The sequence below is a fragment of the Triturus cristatus genome, chromosome 12 (assembly GCF_964204655.1).
Source record: "Triturus cristatus chromosome 12, aTriCri1.1, whole genome shotgun sequence".
NCBI classification, from domain to species: domain Eukaryota; kingdom Metazoa; phylum Chordata; class Amphibia; order Caudata; family Salamandridae; genus Triturus; species Triturus cristatus.
In genome coordinates this window covers 227,744,082-227,761,380 of record NC_140595.1, presented here as the reverse complement: position 1 = coordinate 227,761,380, position 17,299 = coordinate 227,744,082, and the positions used below count along the sequence as shown (strand labels likewise).

General features: G+C 44.3%; 1 protein-coding gene across 3 annotated transcripts in view; it reads right to left on the bottom strand.

Annotated features, from left to right (window-relative positions):
• Nucleotides 1–17,299, bottom strand: part of LOC146775765 (tubulin polymerization-promoting protein family member 3-like) — a 251,814-nt gene that overhangs the window by 25,043 nt on the left and 209,472 nt on the right. The window lies entirely within an intron of this gene.

Below are 17,299 nucleotides of genomic sequence, written 5' to 3'. Positions count from 1 at the left end.
TTATTTTACTCCAGTCTATTTTAGGATTATGCTCTGTGAGCCAGGGCAACCCCAAAATCAACTGAAATTGTGGTGCTCGATCAAGTTAAAGATGATCAATTCCTGATGACCCTCTAAACCCAGTAAGCAGATTGGCTCAGTTTCATGAGTAATCCGCCCTGAGGATAGATTTATGCCATCTACTGCTCTCACTGCTTCTAGGATAGTCTTCTTAACAAATTGAATTCCAATACTTTGGGCATACTTAGGGGCCAATTCCGATCTTGCTGGGAGAAGGCTCCGTCCGACTCGGATCCGGAGGGCTTTCCGACCGACTCGGGCTCCGGGGCTCCGAGCGCCCGAGTACGATGCGAACAAGCGCTGACCGACACAGGTCGCTCGGAGCCCCATTGAAGTCAATGGGAGCCTGTTGTACGACGTGTACATAGGCTCCCATTGATGAAAGAAGTACGTTGCGCACAAGTGCGCCTCCTGCAGTGGGGACGTGTCTGTGCCACCCGCACCTTACATGCACGTGTTGGGGGGACCTTTGGGTCCCCACCTGTGACCGACTCATAAGGCTATGGGTGAAGGTCGAAGTCCGCTTTCCAGAGCGTTTACACGTCGGAGGCTCTGACTCGATCCGGATGTCCAAATTGTGCATCGTACTGGCTCGGTCGGAATTCGCCTCCATTGCACGGCACGGTTTGCTTACGGACGAGGTGTACGGAGCGGTTCGGACCCGAAAACGATTCGGTCGGTGATTTCGCGTTTCTCGCATCGTACTTGCTCGCTCGTACAGCTGTACGAGTCGGGCGGAAAACACGCATACGGCTCGTACTTTTTCTGGCCGGATCGCATTCGGAGCCCTCTGAGCGAGATTGGAATCGGCCCCTTAATGTCACAAAAGTTCCCGGTGGCTCCAGAATCTATCATGACTGAAATTCCTGGAACTTCCGAATCTTGACTAAAAAAGGTACCACTAAGTGGGGTGCTGCAGACTGAAGAGTATTTGCCACCTGCTTAGTTGTAGGGGTTGACTTTGTATCTGCTTTAATCAGGGCAACACAATCTACTGATGAGGCTTGTCTTTTCCTGACTGATTAAGTTTCGGTTTCTTGGGACACTCTCTAAGAAAATGTTCTGAATGACCACAATATAAACGGAGTTGATTCAATCTCCTTTTCTTCTTTGGACAAAGGCCCTCGAGCTGAACCTATCTTTATTGGTTCTTCAGTTGTTGAATGTTCTGTTGCTTTTGTGCTGTCAATCTTGGATCTATCAAATTGGGGAGGAAGTGGTCGAAAATCCCTCTTCTTTTCAGATTTTCTCTCGTTGCGACGATGACCAATTTGCAAAACCAGATCAATTAATTCAGAAATGTTATTGGGTCTTTTAGAGATCTGTGCTAAAGCATCTTTTAACTCAACTTTGAGACCACGATAAAATACAGCAGCTCTCTTAGATTCAGGCCAATTTGTTTCCACTACTAACTTGTTAAATTGGGCCAAATATGCCTCAAATATTACTCTATTTCCGTGTTTCAACTCTAACAATTCATTGTCAGTTGCTTGGGTGGCAATTGGTCAATTAAGGACGCAAACAAATTTTACCTTGAAATATTGAAAATTATACATTATTGGATTGTTTTGTGCTACAATTAGCAAGGACCAGGCTGCTGCATCTCCGGTCAAATAAGACAATGTAAATGCCACCTTGGCTCGGTCTTCTTAAAAAATGACTACAGACAAAAGAATTGTAAAGAGCATTTTGTTAGAAAAACTTGAGCCTTATGACGTTCTGGTTGAGCTAAAGGTATTAAGGGGGAAACTGCATGAATAACTTGAGTGGAAAGCCCTGCAGTTTGTGATGTACCTGATATGTTAGATGAATCATGAGTTCTTGAGGCAGCAAGTAACTCATCCATTCTTTGCATAATATGTAACGACTCTGGATTTGATTGTCTCAACTCGTCTCTCAAAACCTTATTCTCATCCATTGTGTCATTTAACTTTTGTTGCATGCCTTCTAGAATAGAAGCTAAAGACTTTAAATCTATTCCGTCAGCCATTTCTGCTCAGGTGGAAATCAAATCCTAAGGGCTCTTCAATCTGTCACAATGCCAAGATGCGATTTCCTGTGGAGCAGAAGAGTAACTCCTCAGTCCCCTTCACTACTGTGCGGAATGATAAAATCTATTCCAAGCACCAGCAAGGGAGAAAGGGAAAGTGGATAAAGAGAGACTGCCTCAGAGATTCTGCTCTTCTAGACTCCCCTGGTCCTGGTTCCTCTTTTCTTACTAGTAGCGATTGGACCTACAAAATATAATAACAGTTTATTAGGGACACATTGAATTCAACGTTCACAATTCCTTAATCTTTTATCTAAAACTTGAGCCCTGTGACCCCTTTACCTGAATTACCCTAAGGATTTGCTTCTCTCGGTTTGTACAATCAAGTTTGGCAATCAAAATTAAGTATTTTTGAGTTAAATTGATTTTTCTCTTCTGAAGAATCATTAATGAAGAAGTTATTATTTAAAGTTCTTTCTGGTCTTGTCTTTTGACTTTTTAAACTTGTCTACTTTCTTTTTTGAGTGTTAAAGTCTTAAAAAAATATTGTTGCTATATACATATATAGTTTCTTGTCTTTTCTCAAAATCAGTTTCTTCCCTTTTTTAAAGTAAAGTTATTTTAATGAGTTTTTTAGTCAAAAACAATTTGAAATATTAGTAGTGGTAAGTTTTATTTATTAGTCGATATCGATATCTTCATCTTTTAATCAAGAAACGAAAGTCACTTACTTGACGATCTGACCTTTGAGCGTCTTTATAAGAGGAGTTTAAATTCACAAAGTTACTCACTTGATCAGAGTTTAACCATTGCTCCATCCTGCGAGACGCATCTCCCAAGTTAAGTCTAGAATGACTGAAAAGCTGTTGCTCATGCATGGAAATGAGTGTATTTTCCATAAAATTAAGAAAACTGAATGCGTGTTTCAGAGACACTACCAATTGAATCAGGAAAACAGTTGGTGTGTAGCACGAAGTACGCGCATGCGCAATAATGATTTTCCGATTTACTACAAAAACAACAACTAGACTGCAAAGACTTGTTTCTCCGAATCCAAGCGGCCATGATTGAATTCTCACTGCATTGCTCACATCGTTCCCTGCAAACCTTTGAGCCAACAGCCAAGAAAATCTTCCAGAAACGATGCTGCTTTTTTCAAAGTGGATATCTTCTAGCAACAAGGTATTTAACATATCTAAACTTCACCATTGATGACAAAACATTACAGTTCAAAGAGTTCCTGATTTTCCTGACACAGACAGCCTTTCATGGGGGGAAGAAGTGGAGAAGGAAAAATGTACACTTCAAAAGAAGCAGAACCTCAACATAAAACTTCAAAGACTCAGACCCTAAATCAAACTTGGTGTCTCGAATATGACTATAGGAGGGTGATGTTAAGATCCCACACTACAAGTTCCTAACCACAGTAAGGCAGTGCATTTGAGGACTTTTGGGAGTGGAATGTCCCTTGCATGGTGTGTCATTACAATTCACTGTCCTGTGTGCCCCAAGGGTGAGTATCTGATGTCCTGCTTTTCGATTTTTGCCCTAACCTCTCACAAATAGAGTGTGTGTGCAAAGCCCTAGCCCTGTTGAATGACATGAGTGAGATCCGGTACCTGTCATGTGACCTGGAGGGGTTCACCAAGCCTGCCCTCATTTTACTGACATTTGACTGCTATCCCGGTCAGTGGTTTAGTTAGCATATAGAGCAGTGGTAGCAGTGTGCTGTGTTTTGTGAATGCATAGTTATCATTAGACCTTTAAACCGTCCCACTGGAGTGGAGCCCTACTGGCCTACTCATATACATTTTCCCTCTGTGCACTAATGTGAAAGGGACCCCTTCTCATTGAGACTAGCCTTTTCTCTCTTTCCTGATTACTGTTCCGTGTGGGTCTTGAAACACAGGTGTGGAAAGCTCACATCTCTTTGTGTCTTTGTTGTAAGTGCTCAAGGCTGAAGACTACCCTGCTGCAAGGAGCATCACTTTACACAAAGGTTTTGCTGGGCGGAGAAGTCTAGAAAGAACACTTGAAAGAAGAGCCACCCAAACAGGTCCTGAAAGTGCAAAGAGTGAATCTACATCTGTTGTCTGCTTTAGTTGTATAAAACTGGGAGTCACTGACCCCCTTTATCTCAGTTTCAAATTATCTTTCTTCAAGGAAGGGAGTGCTCTGTGTATCTGGAGCTGGTACCTCCCTGACTCACAGCTTCCTAAACGCGAGGGGACATCATGAACACCTTTTATCTTGCTTGAAGAAGCTGTTTCTCTTACCAAGTGCCTGGAAGCCCCCTTGCCTGTTGAGAGAGTGCAGATGCCCTCACCCATGCAAGAGTCGTGGCTGCCGAGGAACATAAACACAGTCTGCATTCTAGCACTTTCATTCAGGGATTGTGAACAGCGGTTGTTACCAGTGTGGACAAGAACTGTGCACAACGCAGACTATGCCACCACTATCAGGAATTGTCCAGAGATGGAATGTGCCGCCATCACTAAGACTGTCAGAAGTGATACAAAATTTCTTGCCGTGAGTGCTCTCATGCCGTTCTGACCCTTAACCTTTGACAGTCCATCTGCTGCACCTGGCCGGGCCCAGAAGCGGGTTAACTGACCACTGAAAACCTCCACTCATCCAAAAGTCAGCCCCCTCTGCAAGGACTTTGGGTGATGGCACCTAATGCTGCTGTATTCCTCCAGATTGCGGGTCGTGCCTCTGACCAAAGGATCTTCTCCCAGAAGCTAGAGCAAAGAGAGATGTGTGCGGTAGGTTCCTGGCAAGCATCTGGGAAAGGGTTCTACTGTCTACACTGTGGTGAGACTGCACTGAAGGATACCTGCCCTACAGAAACTCTAAATCCCATGTTGAGACCTACACCAGTGTGTTATTTTGATCTGTTATCTCTACCAATGTGTATTATCTTTTAAGTGTGTAGATTAAAATACTTTTCGTTTACTAAAGCACTGGACTGGAAAATCACTTATTGCACTGCTAGGTGATTGTTGAGTTCTAAGCTTGAACATCTCCCCACTACCTCCCTGAGATGCCCATGACTGCTCGCTGTCGGTACCACTGAGAGTCTAGTGCTTAAGAGGTTACACGTGTCCCAGTATGCAGAACCATAGTAGAACAGATCCTGTGACATCCGAGCTAACAACCCCAGGCCCATGCTCTAGCCCTGTAGCACCTATATGCCCCTTGGTTCTCGGTAGGGGGTCTGTCGAGGCCATTATGTATTCTCAGGAAAGTACAGTGTAATAGGACCTTAGTTGCAGTGCAGAGAGTCCGCTTTTTCATAATTTGAGCTATTGTGTCAAAGACTGTTTCAAGTAGTGCAAAGGCTGACACGGAAAATAGCACCTTTTTGTGAAAAACAGAAAGTTGGAAAATATAATGTCTGAGATGTATTTGATTTGCCTGTAAAGAGTTTTTATATCCTTATTTTCGAGATCTACTTCTTCTTTTCCACTAAAGAAATCTTGATAAGAATATACATTTTTCCCTAATTTTCCATAGTCTGTTTACTTTGAAAAGTAAAACCAGGGTTGTGTTGTTGACAAAGAGAGGAAGAGTCTCTTCAGGCACAGACAAGGGCGTCTAATTTCCAGCCCCAAACCTTCTATTTATTTGTCCTAGTTGTGTTTTTGCTGGTTCCTGCTTCATTGCAGCAATGTGGGAGCAAGCTCCAAAGAAGCATTATTGTTCCCCTGCTTCTAGCAGAGAGTAACATCATGGGACTAATATGAGACATCACAGATCCTAATAGTTCCCTCTTTTCTGACGCACAAACATCTACAGACAATTGTAAAATAATTATCCGATGCCTTCAATAGATCAAGGGGAAATGCCTTCCTCTCCTCTAGACTCTCATGGTTCCACCAACTAGCAGTTTTTATTTACCTCACTATCCTCAGTTTTACCTTCATAGCAATCCCAGAGAGCTGATGGGGACAAGTTTGATATAATTTGGCATTGTGCACAAAAAGGAAAACAGATTCAGAGAGAAGAATTGCAGTCTGTGATTTCTAGTCTTTTTTTCTAATCTTCGGTCGCCAACTGATAAAGAACAACCCAGCACCAGTAGCGAGTAGTTGTGTCAATTTTATAAATGCAAGAGTTCAACATTCGATCATTCCATCTATTCAGTGTCAGTTACAAGGAGAGTGGCAAGACATGGATTGACTAACAGTCCTACATTTTATGAGATTATATCCCTTGGCAAAAGAGGATTTAGAGCTTCCTCAGTCTTTTATTATAGATCCATTGTTGCCAAACCCTACAGGCCAAACAGCAATCCTCAGTGAGGACGTGGTCATACCAGATCGGTTTGACAATAAGGCAGAGGGAACTTTGAAAAGAGCCTATGCACGTTTCAGCCTGCCCTAGGGAGTGCAGAGATGGCTGAATCTCCTTTCAGACACTTGTTAAGGATATTAAACCCAGTTTTCTTATATTCTAGAAGGAGAAGATTCCCCTCAACTGCTGGCTTACATGGAGCTGTAAGCCAAGTTTGTATTGGATGCCACTTGTGATACCCCAAAGGCATCCACCATAAGACTGGTAGGGTGTATTACAGCATGTTGCCATTTAAGTCTTAGGGGTTGGAAGGCTAATGCATCTTAAACACTCTGGTTGTTGAGAGTGCCCTTCTCAGGCAATAGCTTTTTGCCAAAGAAATTGAGACAGTTCTACATTAATTCTTCAAAAATCCAAAATATTTACAGCCTTTTTGTCATAAATACAACATTTTAAAAAGATCCGGAAAGCCATTTGAAAATAAATGTAAAACAAAGAACAAGTTCTCAATCGAATAGCTCTTTTCCAACCTAAAAATGTCTAAGGAGATATGACTACTTCTTCTGATTCCTAAACAAATGCTCGTCAGCATTCCTGAATATGCCAAGAATCTTGTTGGGGTCACATCACCATTTTATAAGATCTGTGGTAGAAAGTGATCTCGGACAAGTGAGTGTTGCAGACAGTTTCAAAGAGCTGCGTGAGAAACATTTTTACAATTTTCCGAGTCGCACATTTTCTGCAGAATATTTGGCCTCCTAGTGCGACAAAGAAGGCAGCTTTAAGTTGAGCATCCGAGTGTTAGTTTTTAAGAATTACATTTTTCCAGTACCTGAAAAAGACAATAGCCTGAGATGGTATTAAATTGTATTCCTGGTAATAAAGGGAACTAAAGAACCGTTGTTGATTTAGTCAGAAAATACTTATTGTGAGAAGTTGGCCTGGTATATGCTGGTCACTAGTTATAGTGGCCACCTTGCACCAGTCCAATTCGACTCTTATGGTAGATAGGTTTAAGACAACCTTTAAAAGAAAGCTATCCTAGTGGTAGCTGTGGAGAGCAGCCTTCAGGCTAAGTCTCAGAGGAATGTAAAGCAGCTTGTTTTACCTTATAATCTCTTGAATTGCCAAATGAAAGGACACCACACAGGTATATATATCAAATATATATGTATTTATTACTAGACACACTCTACTAATCTCTTTATGAGATTAGAAGTCAAGGACATATGCACAAATCAACATTTCACAACAAATTAAGCACTTATATGGCTGGAGCCCTAGGGACGTACCAGACCATATACTAAAAAAGAGGTATAAGAAGAACGACTTGAGAAGGGAGAAGGCCTAAGGTCTTCAGAAGCGCTGGGGCCTCACTAATTCACCCAAGGCAGGTAAGTAAAGGACCCACGGGAGACGCATGCAGTAGACTTCAATGGAGCAAGTCGCGGTTGGAATTTTAAAGTTTTAGGATACTTCGGGAGAGTCTACAAACAAGTCACTTACAGGGTAAGTAGTTCTAGAGCCAACACACACAGGAGCACCGGAGTACTCGAGTTACCTCACCCAGGGAAGCCGGGTGCATAGGTGTCTTTTGGTGTCAGGTTGCGGCGGCGTCGTTGTCAATGGGAGCCAAAGAAGACTTGCTGCTTGTGAAGACAGGAGAAGTGTCCGGTGGAATCCAAGGCTGGATTCTGAAGAAAGAAGACCTGAAAGCAGTGGAGACAGTGTTCAAAGTCACTTGCCAGTGACCCGGGGCCAGGAAGCTGGATGCCACAGAAGTCGGGTGATTTCAGGTGATCACGGGTGTCTTGACTCTTCAGCCACGAGGTCCAGGAGGCGTCGACGACGACTAGGAGCTGGATTCGGAGTATCCCACGAAGTCTGCAGCTTACTGAGGTGTTGGCAACCGGATTGGAGCCAACAAGCCTTGGCAACAGCAAGTCTCGCGGAAAGTGAAGAAAGTCAGCGGTGTAGACCAGCAAGGTCTGAGGGACTCACCCAGCGAGGGTAAGTCAGGGCAGGCCTGGAGCAACCAGGGGAGTCCTTTGGTTCTGTAGAAAAGTCTTCAGGGGACCCACAAGCCAACCGGCAAGGGATCGCAAAGACGCCTCGTGAGGATTCACTTCACAGGAGCCCACGGTCACTCGGGACGAGGAAGGCCTCTGATTTTCGAGGGAAATCCTGCTGGAGGCTTGGACCACACGTGGTCCAATGCACAAGTTCGTAGAACGTCGTGAAGGGGTTGCACTCGACAATAGTGCACGGTACCCGGGTATTGCTGTTCCTCGTCACTCGTGGGGTCCACTCGCCTCAGCTTCGCTGGGGACTCACAATGGCCATCGAGAAGTCAGGAAATCTACTTCCGGGGCTGCAGGGACTTCGGTGGGAGCGGGAAAGTTTGTGACCGTTGATGCAAAGTTTTGGTGCCTGCCAAGCAGGGGAGTCACTCCTTGACTCCAAGGGAGATTCTTCAGTCTTCCCAAGGTAGTGGAACTTCGAAGGTCCAGGATTCTTCTTCAGAGCGTCGTCCAGGGATATCTAGTTTGCAATGGCAAGGGTTCCCTAACTTATACTACAAGGAAGGGAGGGACTAGCTCTATGTCCACTCCTATGGGAGGGTCAGGGGAGTGGGTGGCTACACCCACTTCCCTTTGTCCAGTTTCGCGCCAGAGCAGGGGCTGGTAGCCCCTGAACAGGTTTGAGCTGGCATATGCACAGAGGAGCCTACTGCTCCCCCAGTGCAGGACTTCAAAGCACTCCAGGAGTGCACCCACCCAGCCCCAATACACTAAATCCTGTCTGGAAGGTGGTTACACCTCCCTGTGACAGGATGCCTATTGTTGGGCCTCCTCCACTGCGAGTTTCGGTCAGCAGCAGGAGGGCAGCCCAGTGTCTGTGCTGGTGTCATCCATTTTGTGATGCCAGGGCTCTTCAGGATTCTACCGTGTTTTCACAGTAGGTACATGTCTTCCCCTCTAGAAGGGTGGGATCATACTCCTACACCAGTTACTGGTGTGGGGGTATGATTCCAAAGCATTTGACACCAAACACGACATGTTTTGATGCAGCCATCCCAAAGTTAGCATTTACCGCTAGGTTATAATGCACTTAAGAGTATATGGTTTAACCACATCCCCAAACAGCTACAGAGAATAGACTCTGAGAGCTGCAAAGGGGCCCTGCTCAGGCAGAGGCACCCCCTCACATGTAAACCAAGCAACCAGCCCTCAGGATTGATAGGGCCTGCCTTAGGGGTGACTGATAGGCTTATATGTGTGTGTAAGGTGAGATATAGGGAAACTATACCTCAGTGAGGAGTGCTAACACTACCTCACCCAGGCTGCAGTAGCAGGCCCGTGGTGTCAGATTTAGTCTGCCTCCCAGGGGTGGCATAATACATGCTTCAGCCCCTGGTAGGCCTGTGAAGTACCTATGCCCTTGGTACCTAAGGTACCATATACTAGGGGCTCATAAGGTACCACAGTATCCAATCAATAGTGCATCTAATATGCAGTCCAAGTTGTTTAGAGAGAACAGAGAGGCTTGGGCCCTGATTAGCAGGGACCCAGCCAGACTATAGCCAGAAACCAGTGTAAACATCAGAAAAGAAGTGGGGGCAACATAAGTGCAGATCCTACTCTCCTACACATATCTATACATTTCAAGATGAACTCTCCACAACAGGTAATCCCTATGATTTTGAAGTGAGACTACCTAACAAAGATAGGATGTGTATCTTCATATTCATATCATGGATTCACAGTGAGGGAGAAGGATTGACAAGTCCATGTTTTACCCTTAGCCCTAAATAGGTCTCTGAGAGTCTTCATCAACGTTTCAGTTACAGCTCTTTTGCACAACAAGGCAAGCAAGATTTATCCTTATTGGGAAGATTTTGAGATTATATTTAGGATTTATTTTCAAAGTCAATTCAGTAATCCACAATGAACAAGAGGTGATTTTGCCAGTCTTATTTCCTCATCATTCTTCAGATGAAGAATCTAGTTTACATTTTTTAGATGTGGAGAGAGTCATTAAGATCAAGTCAAGTCAAGGTATGCTTTATTCGAATTTCATTCATAAAAGCCAATAACAATTACAATAATCAATTACATACAATAGATTAAAATAAGATTAAATTACAATCAGGACATCGAATACTAGACATACTTCGGCGCAATTCTTACTTAATAGTGACCCTAAATAAAACATTCTGTTCTATTAGCAATGGATGTTATTTGTTTAAAAACAGGGAAAAATGATTGAATTAGGAGTAAATTTAAAAACATAATACAACGAATAAAATGCAGAAAATAACATGGCAGAGAATAGTCGAAAGACTAGCAATCTCTCTCTTTCAAGAGAGTAGTCAATCGACTAGCAGTCTCTGTCTGATCGACCATGCCCATCCTAAGTATTTTGCAGTGGCTACAGAGATCCAAGTCAATGTACTGGTGCATATAATACGCAGAGCTACGGTACTACTGGTTGTTCCTAAGTTTTTACACATTGGGGACAGCCAGTTGCGCCTTGGTGCCACATAAAGTTTACAAGCAAATAAAAAATGTCCGATAGTTTCTTTATTAATACCACAAGCAGGACAGCCATCACATGATCCCACTTCCCATTTAGATGTCAGGGATTTAAGAGGGAGTGCACCTGCTCTCAATTGAAAAAGGAGCTTCCTATCTCTGGGCCTTGTTATAATGTCCCAATATGGTTCTAAACAAGGATACATCTTGGCCTCTAGGAACTCTCCGGTCATGGAGCCAGCACTAGAGCTGCTCCAATGCCGGCGGGCGACCATCTCCCAATAAACGATCTTTAAAGTACTTTTAGTCGGAAAAGTAGAACTCACCGGATCGTCCCAGAGTGAGCACAAACCGAGCTCAGACAGAGATATCCTAAGTGATTTTAGCCATCCAATTTTGTGGTAAACATCGGATCTTATAATGTCTAGAAAACCCTCTGCATAGTGAGAAAGCGCAGGAGTCGTCCATAGCCTGCGCCAATACAGAATCGGACGAAGTTGAGCCAGATCTGAAATAGCTCTTCTGCCCAAATCATATTTAAGGGGCAGCAATGGAGTACTTTTTGGGACGCCTGTTATTGCCCTGAGAAATTTATTCTCTGAGGATTGAAGAGCAACCATCTTCTCAAAGCCCCAGAGCTCAGCACCATAAAGTGCGGATCCTAGAGCTTTTGCTTCGTAGACCTGTAAAGCAGGTTTTACAGGTTTAGTCAAGGATTTTCTATGCTCTGTGCAAATTGCACCAGCCAATTGCCTGTGTTTAATTGTAGCGATATCAATATGATGCCGCCAACTCTTCTCGCTAGATATGTGCATACCCAGATAAGTTAAGGTATTCACTACCTCCAGCGGACGATCATTTAAAATAATTTTTGAATTAAAACTACGGTGAGGGTTAAAAATCATGAGCTTTGTTTTGGCGGTGTTGACCTCTAGGCCATACTCGCCACAAAATTGGTCAAAATAGACAGGGCACATTGTAGTCCACTAGGAGTTTTAGATTGGATGAGAGTGTCATCTGCAAACATTAAAATGGGAATTTTAGTCCCAGCTAAAAAGGGAGCATCCACTTGTGCAGAAGTCATGCGTGCAACAACATCATTAATATATAATGTAAAAAGGACAGGAGCCATCGAACAACCCTGCCGGACTCCCCTCTCAACAGGGAAGTCCGAGGTTACCGAGCCTAATCCCCCCCACTGGATTCTGGCATAATTAGATTTGTGGAGCCTCATTATCAAGGATAATAACTCACTAGGAAGGCCCTGCTTCTGGAGGACCGTCCATAACTTAGATCGGGGGACAAGGTCAAAAGCGGCCCGTAGGTCGACAAAGGCCGCATACAGGCTTCCTTTACCCAGCACAACCGTCCTCCATTGTAACAAAGTGAAGCGAAAGACCTGGTCCACCGTGCTTGTGGATCGTCGGAAGCCAGCCTGGAATGGCGAGAGGGCATTGGTCTCTTCCGCCCAATCCAGGAGCCTATTGACGATCACACGTCCCACAACCTTTTGAATGGTATCTATAAGGCTTATTGGCCTATAATTGCCCGGCAGGGATCGATCACCTTTCTTAAAGACAGGGATAATTACTGCACCCTGCCAGGATTTTGGAACTGCTGCACCCAGAGCAATAGCATTAATGAGATGGTAGATATACTGACCCCAACGCTCTTTATCGTTTACAAATAGATCAGCTGGCACTCCATCAAGACCAGGGGCACGTCCACAAGCGACCGTGTTAAGGGCCAACATAATTTCACCAAGGCAAAAGGGGATTACTTTTGGAAGATCTACACTAATTTCCTGAGCCAAGTTAACATTATTTGGTACAGCATACTGATTTAAAAAAAAAAAATGTTATCCACTCTGCTTCAGGCACATTGTTATGTGGGGACTCTGGAAAACCCGATTTACCCCATCTAACAATGTGCCAGAATAACCGGGAGTCCCTTCTATCACCAGCAGCCTTTAACTCGGTCCAGTGGTGTTCGTCCCAAGCTTTTTTAGCCTTAAGAATACTAATTTTATAATTCTTCCTGGCAGCTTGAATTAAAACAGTTTGCCCCCCCTTGATAGCTTTACCCAGAGCAGAACGTGTTTCCCTACACTCTTTGTTATACCACTTAGCAGGCTTTGGGGCTCTATCACCTTTGTTTTTCACAGGTTTAAGGAAATACTCCTTGATTGTACAGAAAAGGGAATTGTGTAATCCTTCTACCTTATCAGAGCCAGTGCTAGGTGTATTGAGGTGCTGTAAGGCTGATATTGCTGTATCAACATGGCCATTGATATTAGCAATAGCCTGGTGGTTGATTACTACCTTTTCCCACCTTAATCTCCGCATATCGTTGGTGGGAACAATCTGGGGAGGGGCATTCTCAGGAGAGCCTGTAGGCCAGTTAGTATGGGACCACCATTTATGGGTTGTACACAGGGGGTTATGATCGCTCTCAATCCTCCCTACAACCGTCATGTCACATATCAGAGGCCATAGTTTTAAACTACATAACACATAATCAATTCTGCTGTTATATCGGCCGTTATCAAATGTACTTGTCCCATTCCTATCGCCACTAGTCCTACCATTTAAGGCTCTTAATCCCTTTTCATAACATAGGGCATTTAGGCCAATACCATCAGTGGTCCAACGCACAACCGGAGGAAGCTCTAATTTAGGAACACCCCATTGTCTATCCTCCTCATCGCCAAAAGAATCATCTTCATTTACTAGGGGTTCAAATGTTCTATTAAAATCACCCACAATGACAATATTGGTGTTCGGAGGTTGAATGTCAAGAAGACTGGCCAAGGCAACTAATACCTCAGACCTCCCTCCCCTCTTACTCCGGACGTAAACATTGTAGATATCCAATCTACCTAATTTATCTAAATCCAATCTGATTAGTTGGATATCTTGATTTTTGGTATCAACAACTTTGATGGCCAACTTTAAACTCTGGCGAACCCATATTGTTAGACCCCCCATGGGTCTTCCCCTTGATCCCTTTGACGCAGGGACAGAATAATTCAAATATCCCTGTGCAAAACAGGGTTCACATGACCAAGTCTCCTGGAATATGCATAGATCAAATTTATTAACAAAACACATCCAATCCACAGATTCCAGTTTGGAAGTCAACCCTGCAATGTTCCATGAGAATAAATTCCCCGTTAATTCCTGAATATTGGCCAGAGAGTTAATAGATGTCAAAGGATCAGGGGCAGTGGGTTGATTAAGACAATGCTCTGCGCCCACTGACACCAATGGTGAATTCCTTGACTCATTAGAAAGAGTAAGTGAGTCAGACAGTGGGTCATCAGATGACACTGTCATGGCCCTATCGTTATTAAGTCAGTCTACGTCTTCAAGGTTTGCTAAAACCTCATATTGATTTTTCAACTGGATCGGAGGGGGTGGTTGGATGCAAGGTAAAGCCCCAAAAATAGAGGAGGGAACTGGCCTAGTTCTTGGAAAAAAATAGGTCAAGTCCCACGTAGTAATAAGTGACCTCCTATGGTTTGTGTGCCAGTTTAGAATATGGTTGACGGCTCTAGAATCCCTAAAATTAATTAAGATGACATCCCCATTTATGTTTTTTGGTGTATTACCTAACCAAGGTAGGCGCCTTACATGTAAAATTTCCCCGTTGATATACGAGGGGAGAGGGCGCTTTTCTCCTAACCAATGAATGACCTTATTTTTTAGTTGTAAATATCCTTCTGTAGCATCGGCCTTTAAAGTGGGAACCCCCGCAAGCACAACTACAAGAGGGACAGCTTCTGGTGGTAGGTTAATAGAAAAAGGCCCTCGCGACTTGGCCATAGGAGCCGGGTTACAACTTGTTCTATCAAGCATTGCACCCTCTTGCATTGGAATGTTTTCTCCCGGGCAATCTTTGTTCTTGTTTAGATAATTTGACTTGGGATTGATGGTTCTACCTGCGTGGTTATTCATTACATTATTTGTACTCAAATCAGCTTGAGAAACTGTCTCATGTGATGGTAAAGTGGAAGGTGGTATAACAGAAGCTGAAACAGTAGAAGACGCAGGTATTAGCTTTGGAGAACTCGAAGTTCGGTCCCTTTTGCTACCCATTAAAGATTCTACTTTCTCCAACCTTCTTTCGATAGTTTTTAAACTATCAACAATTGGTAGCATAAGAGATTTAAGTAATTTATCTATATTACCCAACAATTCCTCAGCAATTATATCTTGTACAGGACGGGATGCAATGGCCCCGGGAAGAGATATATTATCAATACGGGGAGTAAGATCTTTATCAGAATGAGCCAAAATAGAGTTACAGCTAGATTTGTTTTTGCTTTTATGTGGCTCAGTGTCTATCTTCCTCCTTTTCCTGGGCAATGGGCCTGACGATTTAGATCGCCTAGATGAAATATCTTTTTGAGATACAGGCTCGATGACTTGTGTTAAAAGATCATTCGATACAGCTGGGGCGATAATTGCATCAATAGGAGAAGGAAAAGCAGTTAAGGACAAATCATTAAATGAATCATCCACAGTTGGATTACTGGAAGGTGTCAGAAAATCGTTATTCCCCGAGAATTGTAAAGTCTATTGGTCGAGAGGGATACTCTTGTCTGGGGAATTTACATCAAGAGGAGAGGCTGCAGTTAATGACATATTTTTAATGTGCTCAATAGAGCAGCGACGCCTCGCCCTTAATTCTGCGAGAGTTACCTCTCGATCTAAACCTGAATTGGCTTTCAATAAATAGCCGTCAAGGGTACCTCTTCTGGAACAATTAGTCATGATAATAAGTGTATTAAAACAGCCACTAAAATCGGCGTACCAATAAGATTAATAAGAGAAAAAGCTAGGAAGCGCCACTAAGATGTTACACTACACAGCAATGACAATAGTCCACATATACAAACATCTCCTAAAGAACAAAATAGATAAGGGTCAAGGGGGTGAGCCCAGCCCGGCCTCCTTCGGCTCCTGAGGGCTACAGAGGGCCCGCCCTTTGCCTCGTCCTTTTGTGCGCCTCCGGGCGCGAAGGGTAGCGGAAGTTGGGCGCAAGGCAGCCTGGGAGCTGTAGTCTCCCCCTGTCGCGGGCGCGATGAAACCTGGCGCCGACAGAGGAGACCCACAGCGTCAGCACCCCAGGAGCGGCAAAACAACAGTATACTTGGCAGCAGGACCGCAGGTAAGTGAACAAAGGTCCAACAGTCACCCCCGCTCCACCGAGGGAGCCTCGGCCTTTTGTGCGCCTCCGGGCGCGAAGGGTAGCGGAAGTTGGGCGCAAGGCAGCCTGGGAGCTGTAGTCTCCCCCTGTCGTGGGCGCGATGAAACCAGACGCCGACAGAGGAGACCCACAGCGTCAGCACCCCAGGAGCGGCAAAACAACAGTATACTTGGCAGCAGGACCGCAGGTAAGTGAACAAAGGTCCAACAGTCACCCCCCAAGATCAGCTTACAATGCTACAATGTGACAGTCTTGTTGGCAATTGTGATTCGGCCAATAGAGATTGCACACCTTCAAATTCAACATGCAGTCTTTAGATAAAGACTCAAGTCTCTTTATCTCGAAATCTAGCAGGAAAAGAACTTTAAGGCTCTTCTCTGGATTGCTCCACTAGAAAGATGAGGTGTCATGGGCAGAATGCGCTAGTGTGCCTTTCGTGGGCATTTTCAGAGCAGCGATATGGGCTACTTCATCTACTTTCATACCGCATTATAGACTGGATGCAGCTCAAAGTAATGATTTGGTTTTTTTTCCAACTGTTCTTGCAGGAAATGTTGTTCTTTTAACCCCTTCCCCGCTCAAGACGGAACCGCTCCGTCATGAACCACGGTTGCCGTGTGCTCATGACGGAGCGGTTCCGTCATGCTACGACCGTTGGCGGCCGCTCCGCCCACGCGGCGCTGTTTCCCCGCCTGTGCGGGGGGACAACGCAACTGGGCGGAGTCATGACGGAACCGCTCCGTCATGAGCACAGCTCAACCGTGGCTCATGACGGAGTGGCTCCGTCATGAGCACAGCGCCACCGCGCTGCCCCTCCGAGCGCTGCGGCAGAATTCTCGTCGCAGCGAAGGGGTTAAAAGAAAAAACTTTTATTTTGTTCTTTCATGAAGGGTTTATAATAAAGTATTTTTATTAGCACACCTGTGCTTTATGGTATAACCTAGCCATCTTTTAGATGAGAGGAAGACAGGCCATTTGGGTATATCTTCATGCAGTAAGGAATCCGATGAGGAAGGGTATGTGGAGATAGGTTTTGATTATTTACCAATAAACATATTAATCTGATTCCCTCTTCCTCATCCTAATACATATGACACCTCTACTTAACTGCTTTAGTCCTTCACCCTTGATCAGAAGGAAGGCTTATATAGAAACTACAAGTGTGGAGGGTGAGAAGGCTTCTTTTTGAGAAGGGAAAAGGTGGTCT